Genomic DNA, 16,373 nt, shown 5'->3' with positions numbered 1-16,373 from the left:
GGGTGCAAACACTGCATGTTCATAGGGTGGTCAGGGAGCAAACTTGGTGGCCCTGTGAAGGCCATGAACAATATGCTGATGATAGGCTGCCTTTAGACTGACTGGCTTGCATTTCTCGGTGTGTTTTGTATGTGCGAGGGTTCCATAAGCTGCCACATATATTGCTTTGATTTGATGTTGAGGTGACTGGCATGATTAAAAAGTAAATGTGATGATCGAAGTCTTCAGAACATTCAGAACATGCTGGGATTGTACTCGTGGCTTAAGTTGCAGACATTGTTTGCTTGTTATACCTTTGAGAGGAAATCTAGTAGATAAAGCTATGGGCACAGTGCTTGCTTGGTATTCCAACCTAACCACCCAAACGTCACTGTTTACTGGAAACAGATTGTTCAAGCTTCCAGCCTTCCACTTGTTTACTCGTACATTGCAGTGAAGTGCATTTACGCCTTGGCACATGGCAGGCTCAGGGGCTCGTTCATCGCCACTGTACTAGGTTAGACCTCCAGTTGACTCGAAATGCCTTTTGCCATTGCCATGAAATAGTGTTTAAAAGAAGGTTCGATGACAGAAATACTGTTTGCTCTCTTAGTAGGTAAAGAAGAGTTAGCATAACATTTCTTTCGAGTTACATTACCTGGCATCTCTAGATGCGCGTTGTGCCTGCTATAGGCACTGAATTCTTGGTGTGAGATCAGAGGTTCCTGCAGAATCGCAGACTTTTATAATGCTACTTAAATTATGAGCAGATCGAGGTGATAGATGACAAGACTTTACTAATAGTCAATTCCAATCACAGGGTTTAGTGACTTACAGAACATTATTTTCTGCTCTTTTTGGAGTAACTGTATTCCAAATGCAGATCCGGAACACAGGTCCCATCTTCCCAATGCAGATGGGGAGCGATTGCTGAGCCAAGATCGGTCCCTGGAGCAGTGGATTGCTCTTCCGAAATCAACAGAACCGGCTAGAAGTTTGCTTGAGTATTTGTTCAGCTGCACCTTCTATTTCCAGTAGCATGCTCTGCTGTGCTGACTGTGCCCTCTGTGCTCCATAATAGATGATTATTACTTGCCACTGCTATGAATGCAAATTGCTGTCATGAACTAGTGCTTACTCTTGAGGACAGCAAGTCTAAGAGTAGCAGTATTATGCAATAATCTTTTTTAAAGACCTCAGCTCGGAGTGTGACTAGAAGATTTTGTGGTGGAAATCATCTTTATGTGCTATTCATGATCTTAAAGCCATTCCTGAACTCTGAAACAGTGAAAATGGTGAACTGCGACTTCCTTTTATTTGAGAATAGTGCCAAAGAAATTTTACCCTGCTTGCCCGCACTCGGCTATACGAAAGAATGGCATAAACTGTTGATGTCAATGCCATCCCAAGAAGCAGCGGGAGAAATGCAGACCTATTACAGGTTTAAAAACAGCTGGCACGTGTAGACGAAGCACGGGCTAGCACACAAAATAACAGGCAATTCTTCTGTCAGTTCATGGGCACCACCTACTTGCGCTGGCATGAGTTCCAAACGCAATGGGGACACAATCTGTACTGGATGCAGGTGCTCTTTTGCGGAGAAGGCAGACCACTTCACTTCTGGGATTGTAATTTACTGTATGTGCCGAGGAAAAGCAGGTGAACGTGTCTCTGCTGGCATATGTCGCATTGCCTGCTGTCATCCTTTTTACTTTCAATATGTGCTAATGACAGGAATGCTCATAGCACAAGTAGAGTGAAGACACTGATCTGCGCCATTATGGAAATGCCGAGATGTTAGCATGGGCAAATATCTCTTTGCATCACCGCGAAGCTTGCTAAGGCTCAGTTCAATGTACGAGCAAGCTAATACAATGCGGGCATATGTCAGAGAGCTCTTTAGCTATGGGCCTACGCAACTGCTGCCATACCTTTAATGAGAACTCTTGACTAAAAAGGCAACATTTTACAAAGAGCAAAGTAAATGATAATGACTTTTTTTTTTCATTTAACAAAGCTGGTGGTCACAGTGAAGAACTCATGCCACGATTGTTAATATGCCTCTACTGCCCCATTTGTAAAGCAAGCATATTGAAATTCTCGAATGAGCATGGTTACAGTCGTGAGCAGCTCTGTTAGATATATGTCCATAAGGGTGGCATATTGTTTCATTGTTCAAAAGAATTCTAAACAATAGGTGGTTTGGAACTTAAAGGAGAAAGAACAGAGAAGCTGGCTGTAGAGGCAGAAATACTGCAAATGGTGGGTGGTGGACAGGTGCCAAGCAGTCGGTATCTGCACTTTGCAAGGAGCCTCATGCTACTCATTAGCCGCAGCTTGGCCATACCCTATAAGCTTGGCTTGTACAAAACATGCCTGCAAATGTAACCCTCTTCAAGGCTGCCTGCACCCTACTGTGGTGGTTTCAGTTTTTAGGGCATTTGACTAGTGAGCTGGGTGACGCGGGCTCGGTCTGAGCCGGGGTGGTTACATTTCGGTGGTAGCAAAACGCTAAGTCCCCATGTGCTGTACAGTGTCAGTGCACATTGAAGAAGTGCAGATAGTCAAAATTATCCAGAGCTACCTACTATTGCTGACCCTCATTGTCTAAGTTTCTTTGGCATGTTGAACCCTGTCATCAAATCAAGGTTGCCTACTGTTAGCGTTAGTAGATGACCTTCGTAATGCCACAAAGTCTGCTCCTCACCACTCTCCGAAATTTTGTTGTTTGCAACTCAACTCAGGTTAATTACAGTTTGATGACCCCTTTTTCTGAAACACTAGCAGTTGACGAACTCACTCCCATGCAGTGAACTCTGAGAAAAGTGCTGATTTAGTCATAAACATTTTTTTTTCATGAGAATTTGGTCAGTCATATGACCATTGAAAAGTCATCTGTTGATATGTTCATGTAACAAGCTAGGTAGCTTTATAGATGGCTTGGATATGATATCAGAAGTGCTATGATGGTGAGCTATGCTTAGTGTCTGCAATACCTTCATGATGAATGTGGTGAATGCAGATGACATTTTGCTCCACTTTTATTTCACCAGTGGGTGCCTGGTGAGTTGTCAGTGCAAGCTATTGAGTTTCACTTTCTTCATGCAGTTTACAGAGCTGTGGAATCTTGATAATAGCAGAAGTATTGTATTTATGGTTCACTAACTACTGTTTTTTTTAAATATAAAATAAGTAAATGCGCAATCAGCAACCCTGGAGTGCAGCGTGCTATTCACCTGGACACCATAGATATTTTAATCATGCCATACCCCTTTGTTACTTTCAGTTTTCAGTTCTACAAGTCTTGATCACGGTAGCTCATCACTATACTCGGGGATAACTGTGGCTATGCAGCTGAAGTTAGGCAGAAAGGAAGAGGCAACATACCTCTTTCCCCTTGCCATGTAGAGTGGGTTACTTCAGCCCTAGTGACCTTGCATTAACTCTCCAACTTCCTCCCTTCACTTCAGCCCAGTACACTCCTAGCCCAAATAGTGAGCAAACCACTCTTCACGGCAAGGGGACAGAAACTTTTCTCCTTTTCTTTCGTACCTAGACTCGGCTGCATAGCCCCAAAACATTGCCTCCATGTACAGCATGATTCAATGCCACATTTCTTCTCAGTGTCAGAGCACCCTCTGCTTGCTCTGTACCGCCCTTGCAGCAGCCCAGTGTTTTGTTTACCACAGAAAATCATGTCTGTGCAAGCTGTGTTGGCATGGAGAGCTGCATATCTGAGCCAACTTTCATGCTTTATGATGAGGCTCTCATTGATTGGCTTTAAGTTCCATGAAACGTGGTCATATGTGTTGATTAGTGTCACATGAAGTAAAATTTCACTGACTAAAATACAATCATAAGGATGTAATTTGGGTGAGTTGGTAAGGTGTCATCTTGAAAGTAGCAGCACGAAAAAACAAGGACGTGAAAAGAAGCAAGCAGATGCTAACTCGCAACTAATGTTTATTGATGGAAATAAGAAATATATAATGCCAAGCAACACTGCAAACCGCTCAGTCACCAATAAGCAGACAGCAAAACATGAATCACTAAAACTTCCGAACGGTTCCATTTGAGTAGATATAGGTAGAGGTCAACTTGGCTGTGCATTGTAAGAATGCACTGGTTGCTTTCAGTTTCTTTCTGCTGTGCACATTCTGGCTGTCATCCATTGCAAATCAGCTGAGAAATCATTGAAGCTAGACATATTTTACAACTAGGTAATGAATGTGTTAGTGAGCCATCCATCATGTTACCATGCAGTGAGTTGGGTTATCTAGATAGGGAACTGTTCTTAAATTTTAGTGATTCATGTCTTGCTTTTTGCTTATCAGTGATTGAGTGGTTTGCGTTGTTGCTCGTCTTCTCTATATATTTCATGTGTGCTTCAATAAACATTAGTTGTAAGCTAGTGCCCGTATTGTCTCCTTTCATACCCTTGTTTTTTCTTGCTGCTTCTTTCAAGATAAAATACAATCTTTGCTACTTCGGTCATAAAATGAATTTTAATGAAGTTCCACATCTCTTAGAAAAGTAGTATTGTAGTTGCAGGCATGTATTAGGCCCTGCAGTACCAATTAAGGTGCTCGCTCGATGTAAAGCATAAAGAAAGGGAGGGCTTGTCTGATCTCGAACCTAGTGGGAACTGGTTGATTATGGATAGGCTGTTAAAATGCACTTGCAGTTAAGGTCAAGTAAATGCTTTTTTATTTGTAACTAGGGGCACTGTGATGCCTGACTTGCTCTTTTGCCAGGCTGGCGACGAGATGGAGTGAAAGGAGTTATTTTATTTCACTGTTGGTATGTCTCGGGTGATGTCAACATTGTTTCTTCTCTGGCATTGTAGGCAATCGCCCTTCAACTAATTGAATCCCAAAGTGAAATTTTGAATTAAAAAAATAATAATTTAAGATTATTTAGCAGGCAGAGGCAAATTTCATGCAGTGACCTGCACCAGCATGTCGTGCATCATTTCAAGAAAAAAAAAACAGTATTGTGGTGTTCCTACTCTGTGCCTTTATTTCTTGCTCACAAAGCCTCTGCATGTACGTGTTGCACCATATTACGTTTTCACTAATTTCTTGGGTCATGGTACTTTTTACCTTGCAGCAAGTTCCATGTGGCTTCGTAAGCAATGGCTCCTTCAAGCTCTATACCCTTTGCCGGAATTGTGCTGTGCTGTGGTGGGCAAGAAGCAGGACATTGATGTAAGTACTGAAGACATCTTTCAGTATGTGTAGTTTTTATTTGCCTAACCCACTACTGCATTTGTGACCCCTCATGTTTATTTTGACATTTAGGTTTCTTCAGTGTTTTCTTTGCTTGCTGCCGTTGCTTATTGGCTATGACATTTGGCTGTTGAGTTTGAGAATGCGGAGTGGAATGGTGCCTGTGGCCTGTTGATATAGGCAAAATGCAAATTTGCCTGCCCACATTTGGTGCCACTGCATAGCTTGAAGAACTTTTGTGGAAGAGGGCTCTGGAAATTAACCCAGAGCCCTCCTTCTTGATGTCTCTCATAGCTCATGTTCAGCTTTAGAGTAATAAAAGGACATTGAGGACAAGCTGAAGCTGTCTTTTATTATAAATTACTGCATTCTATCCCCTAAAGTGCTACTTACTGAAAATGCGAGCTTACTTTAAGATAGGAAAAGCCAGAAGTTTTGAAACAGATGTCATTATTAGCTGATTTCATAAGTTCTACATGATGCATCCATACTTTATTGGGCACAGGCCCCAGAGGCTGGGCTGGTAAGCCATTCCCTTCAATATGATGATCATGGAGTGTGGTTTACACAGGCCTTTGATATCATTGAGTACGCTTGGTTTTCAGGAACTATTTCAAGGAGCTTTGGAACTCCTGAAATTATTTGCTGCTTAAAGTTCTCAAAAAAATTGCATGGTTTTTCTCTAAAAGCAAGCCTACATGAAAACTAAAAGTGCACTTCAGAGGGAACAATCGAAGAGAGCATGAGCCTATATAATATAAACCCAAAGTGACAGCCTGGCATGCGTCTAGACCGTGGTTACAGGTGGCTCTCTCTTTCGCAGTTGCCACCTCTCTTGTCCCTATTTAATTTTTCTTTTTTTCAGCATGTTTGTCTTTGTTTTCCTAAATTTCACACATTTATGCAAAACTACTGTGAATAAATTTTTCTCAAATTGGAACTCCTTGAAGACCTTTCTGGAGGGTTATTTTTCTGGTCTTCCTGTCTTCAACTAGACCCGTTGATGGCTGCTTTCTTATAAATCAGCTCTGACAAATTTCCTCTCTAAAAGGCCCCCCTGCACTTTTTTGGTAGCTAAACTGAGTGCGAATATAATTTGTATGTAAAGTGAAAAGAGAAAACAGGGGAGTGTTATTGATAATACTATGCCATATGTAATCATAGACCATGAATGAAGTATGGGGTTTTTCTGGCAGAATATTTCTGCAATGCTTCTCTGCTCAGCGCAAACCCCTTCACTGTGGCGGCCAAACCTGTTTTGGGGGCAGAAATAGGTGGCTGCCAGGAGACATTTCTTGTGACAATGACCACATCCATTACCTGCTCCACTCAGTAACAAAATTCATAACCCCCCCACTTCCGCCCTTCTGGTTTTCAATAGTGAAGGCACGCTTCTCGTCAGATTCGTGCATAACATGAGGTTTGATACAGAAATATTCAGCATTGCACCCAACTTCTGCCCCAAAGGGAATTGGGAGGATATTTTTGCATGTCTTCAGTGCACAGTCATGTGATACATCAGTGACATAGCCTATGTGTTAAGTACACATATCTTGTGGAGTTTGTATTCTTTTTTCCTTGAGAGAGAAGCGCTGCTCAGTCAAAAAGCATGATCCAAGGGAATTTAGAGTGAGCGCCGATTCTGTGCATTTGCTATCTTTTGCTTAGCTTTCATTCTTTTTCTTCCGGTGGTTTAGTGGCGTTGGTGGTATTCGAGCAATGCAAGGACACGGAGTCAAGAGTGTTCTTCTTCACAGTGCGCTGCAGGGATTGTGCATTTGTTTTCCTCATTGTAATGAAAACATGCAAGTCTAGTGCATGAGTTACTTGCACACACGCACGCCACACACATGCTGTTTTGCAGTGGCAGAAAAGAAATAACTGTCAAGACTGAGAGCATCTTCTAAGGGCACATAAACGTTGGTGTTTGAAGTTAAGTTGTAAATTCATAAAAGATGTTATCGTTTCACACAACGGGTTTAACTTAAGGTACAAGGGTGGCCGATCGAGCCCTGTGCTCTAACGTGCTGCGCACAGAAGCAATCAAATCTTGAGCGCTCCCTATACTGCTGCTCAGGTCAAAGCAACCCAAACCTCATTGAAACAAAAGTGACGTGGCTATGTCACTCCTGCATGTCCTGCATGGGCTTTTTTTTTCATTCTACTGGGAGAGAGTGAGAAAAGGGTTGCCTGGTCTGTGTGGGAAGGACGCAAGGGTGCTGGGATGTTGGTCCTTTAAAATGAGTGGCGGGTGGGAAGGGGGAGTAGAGGTAATGGGAGGGGAGTCTAGCTGTCCTGCGAGCTAAACGCACAGCAGTATGCATGCTTTCTTTTTTTTTATTTAGCAGTGCGGAAAAAATGAATGAATCGAGGGGGGGGGGGGGGAGGGCAGGCTGGCCAACGCAGGCAGCACGGTTTCAAGTGAGTGATGGCTTGGAGCTGCCTCGGCAAAGCACAGAGCAGTGTGCATGCTTGCTTTTTTTTTTTGTAGCACCGAAGGTTTGACTGCTTCTGTGTCCGCACATGGGCTGGTTTTGTACCTTGAGTTAAGCCCCGCATGTGATACAAGCCTGAGTCGCTTTGGGGCGTTAAACCCCATAAAGCAAACCTTATGTGAAACATCTTGTATAATTCCATTGCTTAATCCAAACGTCAAAGTTTACGTGCCCTTTAGAAGATGCTCTGTCTTGACAGAATTACTTTTTTTGCGCCACTACAAAACTGCATGTGTATGGGCACGTATGGGCATGCGTGTGGGCAAATAACTCTCACTCTGGTACTCAATATATATGCAGCCCCGCACACGGCAAGTACTCTTGCACATTTTTTTTAGACTGCAGAAAGCAAACGCACCATCCCGGTGACATGCTGTGAAAAAACAGACTCACGACTCCAGAATCCCGCATCGCATTGCATACCAGCCGTTCCACCAAACTATCGGAAGAAACAGAACGAAAACAAAAAATTGCAAACGCACAGAATCGGTGCGCACTACACTCCCGCGCATCGCGTCTTTTGACTAAGCAGCATGCCTCTGTAAAAAAAAAAAATCTAGGAGATATGTGTATGTGACATATAGGCTACATCACCCATGTATCACGTGACTGTGCACCCAAGATGTGCAAAAATATTCTCCCACAAGGATTTTGCTATATAATATAGGTGACGCATTGAGTTTTGCAAAGGGTCCAAGTAGGTCATTGTGCTCCTACTTTCTCCCTGGCCAATTCAAGGGGTGAGAGGCACCTAAGAGCACAATTACCCACTATAATCTATATGATCTCGAATGGGCCAGGTGCAGCAGACAGCTTGTGAGATTGAGTATAGTGGCAGGAAATCTTGACTTCATAAGAATACATTGACTTCAACTCCACGTAGCCCTGAATGCCTGCTTTTCATTTATTGGCAGTTATGTGACCTTGAGGGCTCATAGACTGGCACTCAACTTGTAAACACTTGACATCTTATCATTTGTTCTCTCTGTGGGCTTTGTTCTGCGGGTTTACAAGCTTTTTACTAAAGTGGATACAGTGAGTATGCACAGATCTGTTCTCTGAAGCATTGGCTGAGTGACAGCCCAGGTCAAACCTGGTTAACTTAGAACTTCTAGCACATTATTTTTTCTCGGTATGGCTTTGGTATTCCTCCTGACATCCCAGCTTCTGACACCAAGTAGGCATAATCATGGTCTATCACTAACTCCAGTGCTGTAGTTGATCATCACATACTTCTGTGGTGCTGCACATTTTAAGTTGTCGCTGTATATGAGCAGTGTTTCAGAACCTACTTAGTGCAGAGCTACGGTACAAATTTGAGGACTAATAGTAAGTTTGCTCTGCTTGGTGGCTTCCACAGACAAGGACAGACTTGTGGGGAAGGCATGTTGCATACATACCTGCAGCCAACCCTTCCGACTTTTTAGAAGAGTTCAGATGTTTGACCAAACTTTCTGATTGCACGATCACTGCCCTAAATCTTCCGATAAGGGCGTGCAAAGAATGGCTTTTGCGGAACCAGCACCGAGGAATCAGCAGCCGCATTATAATTTCAAGTATCTCCATCAGAGGCCACACTAGCACCATCGGCATCATTGGCTAAGCAAGAAATCAATCAAAACAGACTTTAGCCGAGCAAGAGTAGGTGTCGCTGGCTGCGAAAACAGTTGGTGTACTGCGCTTCTTGTAGGCAGTGATGCACAGCTAATGCAGCCACTGTAGATATAGATGCTGTGCTGGCTTTGCTTTCGATCTCAGCTAAGGGCAGCCACTCAGTGTACTTGAGGTTAAAGGCTTTGCCCAAATGTCATGTTATCTGATCCTTCTTATTGAGCTCAGCCGCATGCCTTATGTTACTAAGCTGCTCTATGCTCAGCAATGGCGTGATTGCTCTTTTTTTTTTTCGGAACCAACGCAGCCAACGAGGTCACGGATGAAATTACGTGTAAATGGGCTAGTTATGGTTTTGCATTAAAAAATTTAAACAGCGCTCTGATGGTACAGAGAGAAAACTGGTGGTGGGCATGCAGATCAGTTTTGCGCTGGCTATATAGACGTAGTGAGAACATTTGGTGGCGGCCTGCAGATATCTCGAGGGACGCACACCTTTAGACATGCATTGCATGCTTGCTGCTGCATGTTTTTATGCTTAGGATGTTTAGATTAGGACGCATCAGACACTGCCTGAAAGTAACAGCCGCCTCCCCCTTTTGTACACAAATGCTGCCTCCTCCCCCCCCCCCATTTTTGCAGTCTTCCCATTTTTGGTCTTAGCAAGTACGTGTTGAAAATCAGTATGCAGAAGACTAGGGTAATGTTCAACAGCCTCGGGAAGGAACAGCAGTTTACATTAGGTAGCGAAATACTGGAAGTAGTAGGCGAATATGTCTACTTAGGACAGGTAGTAACCGCAGATCCGGACCACGAAAAGGAAATAATAAGAAGAATAAGATTGGGATGGAGCGCATTTGACAAGCACTCTCAGATTATGACTAGCAGCTTACCGGTATCGCTCAAGAGGAAAGTATACAACAGTTGCATCTTGCCTGTACTCACCTATGGGGCTGAAATGTGGAGGCTAACCAAGAGAATTCTACTTAAGTTGAGAACAACCCAGAGGGCTATGGAACGAAAAATGGTAGGGGTAACATTAAGAGATAGAAAGCGTGCAGAGTGGGTCAGAGAAATAACTCAAGTTACCGACATTCTAGTAGAAATTAAGAAGAAGAAATGGACATGGGCAGGACATGTAGTGCGAAGAGAGGATAACTGATGGTCGCTGAGGGTAACAAACTGGATTCCAAGGGAAGGAAAGCGTAGCAGGGGGCGGCAGAAAGTTAGGTGGGCGGATGAGATTAAGAAGTTCGCAGGGGTCAAGTGGACGCAGCTAGCACAGAACCGGGTTAAGTGGAGAAATATGGGAGAGGCCTTCGCCCTGCAGTGGATATAATCAGGCTGATGATGATGATGAAGAAGTACGTGTAAAGGAAGCTGGGGCCACTAGTAGCGCGATTGAGTTTTGTGAACAATGTCAACATCTGTGCTACAGGCATCAATGGCTTGCTTGTCACATCGGGGTACTATGTACACTACGGACACACGGTGCTGTCAAAGCGGTTGGTCCACTTGTTCTGTGGAGACATATTCACGGTAGGCAGAAGGCATGGTTTTTCAAGTGCAGTGACCATTGTGGCTCCAAGCTTTGTTTGGAAACTGAAATCAGCGAGTTGAATTTGTTGGTTTGGGTGTATATGTAGCGAAGAAGCACGCATATTTTCTTCCCTCTCCCCTGAGCCCTGCAAGCTTAAAGATCAAGTGTAGCAGCAACTTCAAATCAAATCTTAATAAACAAATTTGGTCACTAAATTTCACAGCATTTCTCAATGCATATGTCATGTTCTACATGAACAATATCACAGCAGCAGCGACATTTTGCCTAACATTAAGCGTTTTCAGCTGTTTTTCACAGCTGCCTTTTCATGCAGCCTGGGAAACGTTCTGTTAGCCTGTGAATATCGAGTTTGCTTCTGAATGTTCAGAGGACTTGACATTAGGACATGAGTGTTTTGCGTGTGGAATAGTTAATTCAAATTTTACCCTTGTGGCCAAATTCAAAAACATGTCTCCACTCGACGCTACCTCAGCTCCATAAAGTGCAGAAAACAGTCTTTTCTCTACTTAAGGTTCAGTTCAGATTCTTGAATGCTTTTCAGCATTTCTTCCGACTTACCCTTCAGAAATATTTCTCCACTCCAGACAGCACAAGTGGCATACGGGGCAAGACTAATGGCGAATTCGAGCGGGAGAGCAGGCGCCCTCGAGAGCACTTCGAAAGTGCTCTCAGACAAGTGGGTGCCCTCCAGTGGTAGAGCAGGAGTAGAATCACTGGCTTCCAATGGTAGAGGAGGAGGTCTTTTCCTTTGCTGAGAGCACCTGAATGCACTCCCGGCTGCTCCCTCATCTAAAGCGAGTGTAGAGGAAGTCACATGACATAAAGCGGTGTATCCGCACCATCTTTTTTCTTTTCTCAAGTCGGTGACGCTCTAAATGGTGGCTGCAAAGCATTGCTCAGGTTTGAGAGTCACTGCTGGCATTGAAAGGGCCAAAGGAGGCAGATCGCCGCGCTGTGAGAACAAAGGCATGCAAAGCAGTTCTACATGGAGTGTTTGCTTCTCCTCGGGTTGCAACTGCTGCTACTGCATGTAGGCGGAGAATGCTGGGGAGGGAAGTGCGGTCACAATGGTCGTGGCGTACTGCTCTCGACACGCAGAGAGCGTTCCCGTGGGAGGAAAATTACACCCTCGCTCGGCGTGCTCCTGTACTTCTCTGTACTGCTCGGCACCTCTGCTCTCGTCCCCCCAACCGAATGGGCCATAAGGCCAAAATTTGGCCCGGAAAGTGCATGCCACTACGTGTAACATGCTCATTTTCTAATGCCAAGTCCTTGTGAACAGCATCCACAAGCTGCCTCAAGAGTCACAGGCTAGTAGGCTGTGGCGGCCGCTTTTCGATGGAGACTAAAAGCAAGGCGCCCGTGTGCGGTGCGACATCAGTGCACGTTAAAGAACTCCAGGTGGTTGAAATTTCTGCAGCCCTCTACTACAGCATTTCTCATAGCCTGAGTCGCTTTTGGACGTTAAAAAAAAGGTCTCAGCCTAGTAACATATGTTTTGCAGACTGCATGAACAAGTCAGCTGTGAAAAATGGCTGAAAACAATTCACATCTATCAACATTCAGTGCCAGTGACATATGGCTGATGTAGAACAGGATTTAGGCATTGAGAACTGCTCGAACTGCTGTGAACTCTAGTGACCTAGTTGCATATTTGCCCTCTGAGTGCTCAGCGGCGAGCGTTGAGCACATGTGAGGTTCAAAGAAGCATGTTATAGCGCATGCACCCAAGCCAACAAATTTGTCTTTCCAGAAGCAAATGCCGCTTCTGTTTCCAAGCAAGCTAGGAGCTTTAATTTTAAGCGCACTTGAAAAGCCATGCCTTCCACCAACTGCAAATATCTCTCCACAGCTAAAAAGACAGAATTGACCCCCCCCCCCCCCCTTCAGCACTGCATCTAGACATACAAGTATATTTGAGGCAATCAGAAAGCCATTGATGTGTGCAGCACAGGTGTTCCATGGCACAACTGCACCTCCGGTACCTCGCTGTCTTCCTATTTACAATATGACATTCCCCACGATTGCACCACTGTCCACAGTGGTTCACAGAAACCACTGCACATGTTTCATTTGCTGTTAGCCATCAAATGCTTTCTGCAACTTGGCACTCGGCGTGCTCTGAAATGTTGCTAAGGTATCTGGTGATGACTTGAAATGTGTTTACACCACAGTAGCATAATGCGATGATCAACTACAGCATTGAAATCTGCAACTGACGATAGTTATCCATGCTCAACGTCAGCCGCAGAAACTTAGGAGGCTTTTCTTGGTCGTACTTGAAACGATGTTTCAGTATTTTCGCGTCAGATTGAGGTTCTCGGAGCCAATGCTTCAGAGAGTGGGTCTGTGAATCCTTATTGTACCCACTTTCATGAAAGGCTTGGTATGCAGTAGAACGAAGTCTGCACAGTGTGTGAAAGCTGCGATGCCCCATGTTTGCAAGTGGAAGTCTAGGTGTCCCCATAGTAGTGTCATTGCCACTTATAGATGCTCTGTTTTCTCATGCACTCGAGGAGCAATTCAAGTGGAGCTTCATTTCAAAAAAAAAAAAAAAAAGGGCCTCGAGGACCGCTTAGAGTAAAGGTGTTAGTCAAGGCATGTTTGTGAATATCAGTTAACCTGATCCCTATGCACTGTTTCCACTGCCTCGGGTGGTTAGGGTATTTCTCGACCTTATTGGAAGGAAGGCTGAGGGGCCGTCATGAATCCTAACCAAGCTTTTAGTAAACTTGGGGAGAGTTGTGCCACTTCTACATGGCATTCTCGATCACCATTGAAAGATTCCATCATCTCACTAAGCTCTTGTACCCCGCTATTGCCATTGATAATTCGCTGCTGGGCTCAAGTAATACTCGTGCACTTTTGAAGATGTGTTATCAACTGTTTTTGTACAAGTTGCAATGATGATATACTTTCCGTACTGTTCTGTGTGCAATTTTGTTTTTCTTCTATGACCATATATGTAGAATTGCATAATCTTTCATTTCAGGTTTGGTTTTATTCCTAGCTCTGTGTGCTAAGCCATATCTAGAGTGCACACTTCTATTTCTCAAAGTCCAGTCTCCAGTTCTGGACTGCTCTGTTCACTCTAGTTATTGTAGCTTTCCATGAAGCAGTGCTCAGATGTCTTTGATTGATAGGATATGGTTCAAAGACCCTTGAAATATCTGTTCGACTAAGGTATTAGATTTTGTGATGGACTGATGCTGAACGCCTGTATTCTTGTGTCAGTTCGTCATATTTCTGTAGTTCAGAATCGAAACTTTTTGAATTGTTATCAATTAAAAATAGAGCACCTAATTACCCCTTTCTCAGAATGTTTTGTAAAGACAGCTGAATTTTCGGATTTTGGAATATAGTCCTGCTTTTTTTTTGCATTTTGCAGATGTCGCACAGCGAAAACCTGTATCCAAGCTCGAATCCTACAGGCCAAGAGCAGCTGAAGAAGGAAACCTGCATCCAAGCTCGAACCTGGTGGACCGAAAGCAGATGTTTTGTGACCACACTGTATCAGCCAATAAAGCCAATCCAGGTGACCACATGTATCTTTTGGAAGCTTGCATTCTTTAATAACACGATCTGTCGGGCTAGTTGGTAACGATCCATATGTATGAGCAGCGCGAACACAATCAGAGGAAAAGAAGAATAAGCGCTCTGTCCTTCTTATTCTTCTTTTCCTCTGTGTTCGCGCTGCTGATACATTTGCATTCTTTACACTTGAGACTCATCTCATGGAGAGCATCATTTCTGCAAAACATTTTGTGTCATAACTGTAGCAGAAACTGATTGAGGCCTTGCACAAGGCCTAAAGCTGGCATATTAGTATTATGCACAACACAAACATGATGTGTGATGTAGGAGCCTTGCAACCATGCAGAGTATCACCATAGCATGGTAGCATTCCCATGCCGAATGTCTCATCGTTTGAGATCAGACTAATGTCTTGCACCTTCAGAGTGCACTCATTCCTTGCACTAAAGGCCCTAATATAGTCCGACGTTTTCGACGCAACTGGCTAAGTCTGTGACGTCAGCCACGGCACGTCGGCCATGACGGGCGCGTCAAAAAACTGCCGCTTCTACAGGATGGCGCGGCTGGCGTGCCCGATGCCGCGGCGCGCATGCGCACAAGACGCCCTCGAGGGCTGGTACATTTTTGGGGTGCATTTTCGAGCAGACGATAGGGCACCTACAGGGACATGGCAGCAGCCTATCAAGGCACTAATTACTATTGTGATGAAGGCAATGACGCGAAGTGTTCACTGCGAATGTTCAAATGGCACAAAGCATTTACAGGCAGCCGTGGAGACGTCCAGCACAGCAACGGCCTGAGCCCGCGTCGACGACGGCTACAGACGGAACGATGATTGTGTACGTGCGTGTTTTACTGAAAACTAATCAAAATTTAAGTGTATGTACGATTACAGAGGAGTTAGAGATTACATAGTAATGAGGATCACATTCTCGGCTGGCTGCAGCTCCTGTAGAATTCCATAAATTTCGCGAATTTCCTGGTTGAGCCGCTGACGTTCCGTGAGGCCAAATCGAGTACGGCCTTCGATTCCGGCGTGTACCGGTCACAACTCTATGCGAAGCCGCTTCCGCAGTTTTTGGTATTCTTCCAATGAATGTACTGCAGATAAGTGAAACAACACCATCGTTAAACCTTCTAGAGCAATGCATTAAAACGAGCATGGTACACACACCGCAGCGAAGAACTCACAGCTGTGCCCAGCCGCACTACTGACAGTTTGCATCCCAGGCATTTTTCTTTCCTTTGAACGTCTGTGTATAGTCAATCCGCTTTGTATCATTAACGCAGGGCTGCCCTCGAATTCCTTCTAGCAGCTTTTCCGCAACAGTGTCTGAAATGCGCGCGTGGTTATAGCGCAGTCTCTGTCTACATGCAAGCCGCCATCTTCACTGCGCGTGAGGAATGCTGGGATGGATGGCCGACGCGGCTGAGGCGGTCGGCGAGAAATAGGCGAGATTCTGTTTGCGCGTCAGCGACGTTGGGCCGCGTCGGCTCGCGCTCGCTACGTCCATCACGCCGTGACGTTGGACTATAGACCTCGGTTTTTCGCCGACGTAACGTCGCGGAGGGCGACGTGCGCGCGCGCGTTACGTCGGATTATATTGGGGCCTTAAGTGAGTGCCCACATCCATGCACTCTGAATGTTGATAGCTATGCACAAATTTTGCCACACACACACGGGTACAAAAATCTTCACAGTGGGCACGCCTTCGCGCCGTGAACACGTTGCACGTTCTCCCACCGTGCACACATCGCACATTCTCGCTCGCACATTCTCGCTCGCACATTCTCGCTCGCACATTCTCGCTCGCACATTCTCGCTCGCACATTCTCGCTCGCACATTCTCGAATCGCACATCCTCGCACGCACAAACTCGCGCTGTGCGGGTCGATAACCACGCACAGATAATCACGCAGAGCCTCGCACAATATTTTCAGTAGGGATGTCTTGATAATTAATGC

The 16,373-nt window shown here is 44.7% G+C and overlaps 1 long non-coding RNA gene across 1 annotated transcript; it reads left to right on the top strand.

Moving 5' to 3' along the window:
* Window positions 1-3,970: 3,970 nt before the first annotated feature.
* On the top strand, window positions 3,971-14,422 carry LOC146180340 (uncharacterized). The gene is made up of 2 exons (XR_014700836.1): window positions 3,971-5,186; window positions 14,263-14,422. It is a non-coding gene; the product is annotated as an uncharacterized LOC146180340 (long non-coding RNA).
* Window positions 14,423-16,373: the final 1,951 nt, after the last annotated feature.

Source organism: Amblyomma maculatum, chromosome 9 (assembly GCF_055883805.1).
Source record: "Amblyomma maculatum isolate TAMU_Amacu chromosome 9, ASM5588380v1, whole genome shotgun sequence".
NCBI lineage: Eukaryota > Metazoa > Arthropoda > Arachnida > Ixodida > Ixodidae > Amblyomma > Amblyomma maculatum.
Note: the sequence above shows the minus strand (reverse complement) of the source record. Positions and strands in the feature narration are given on the sequence as shown.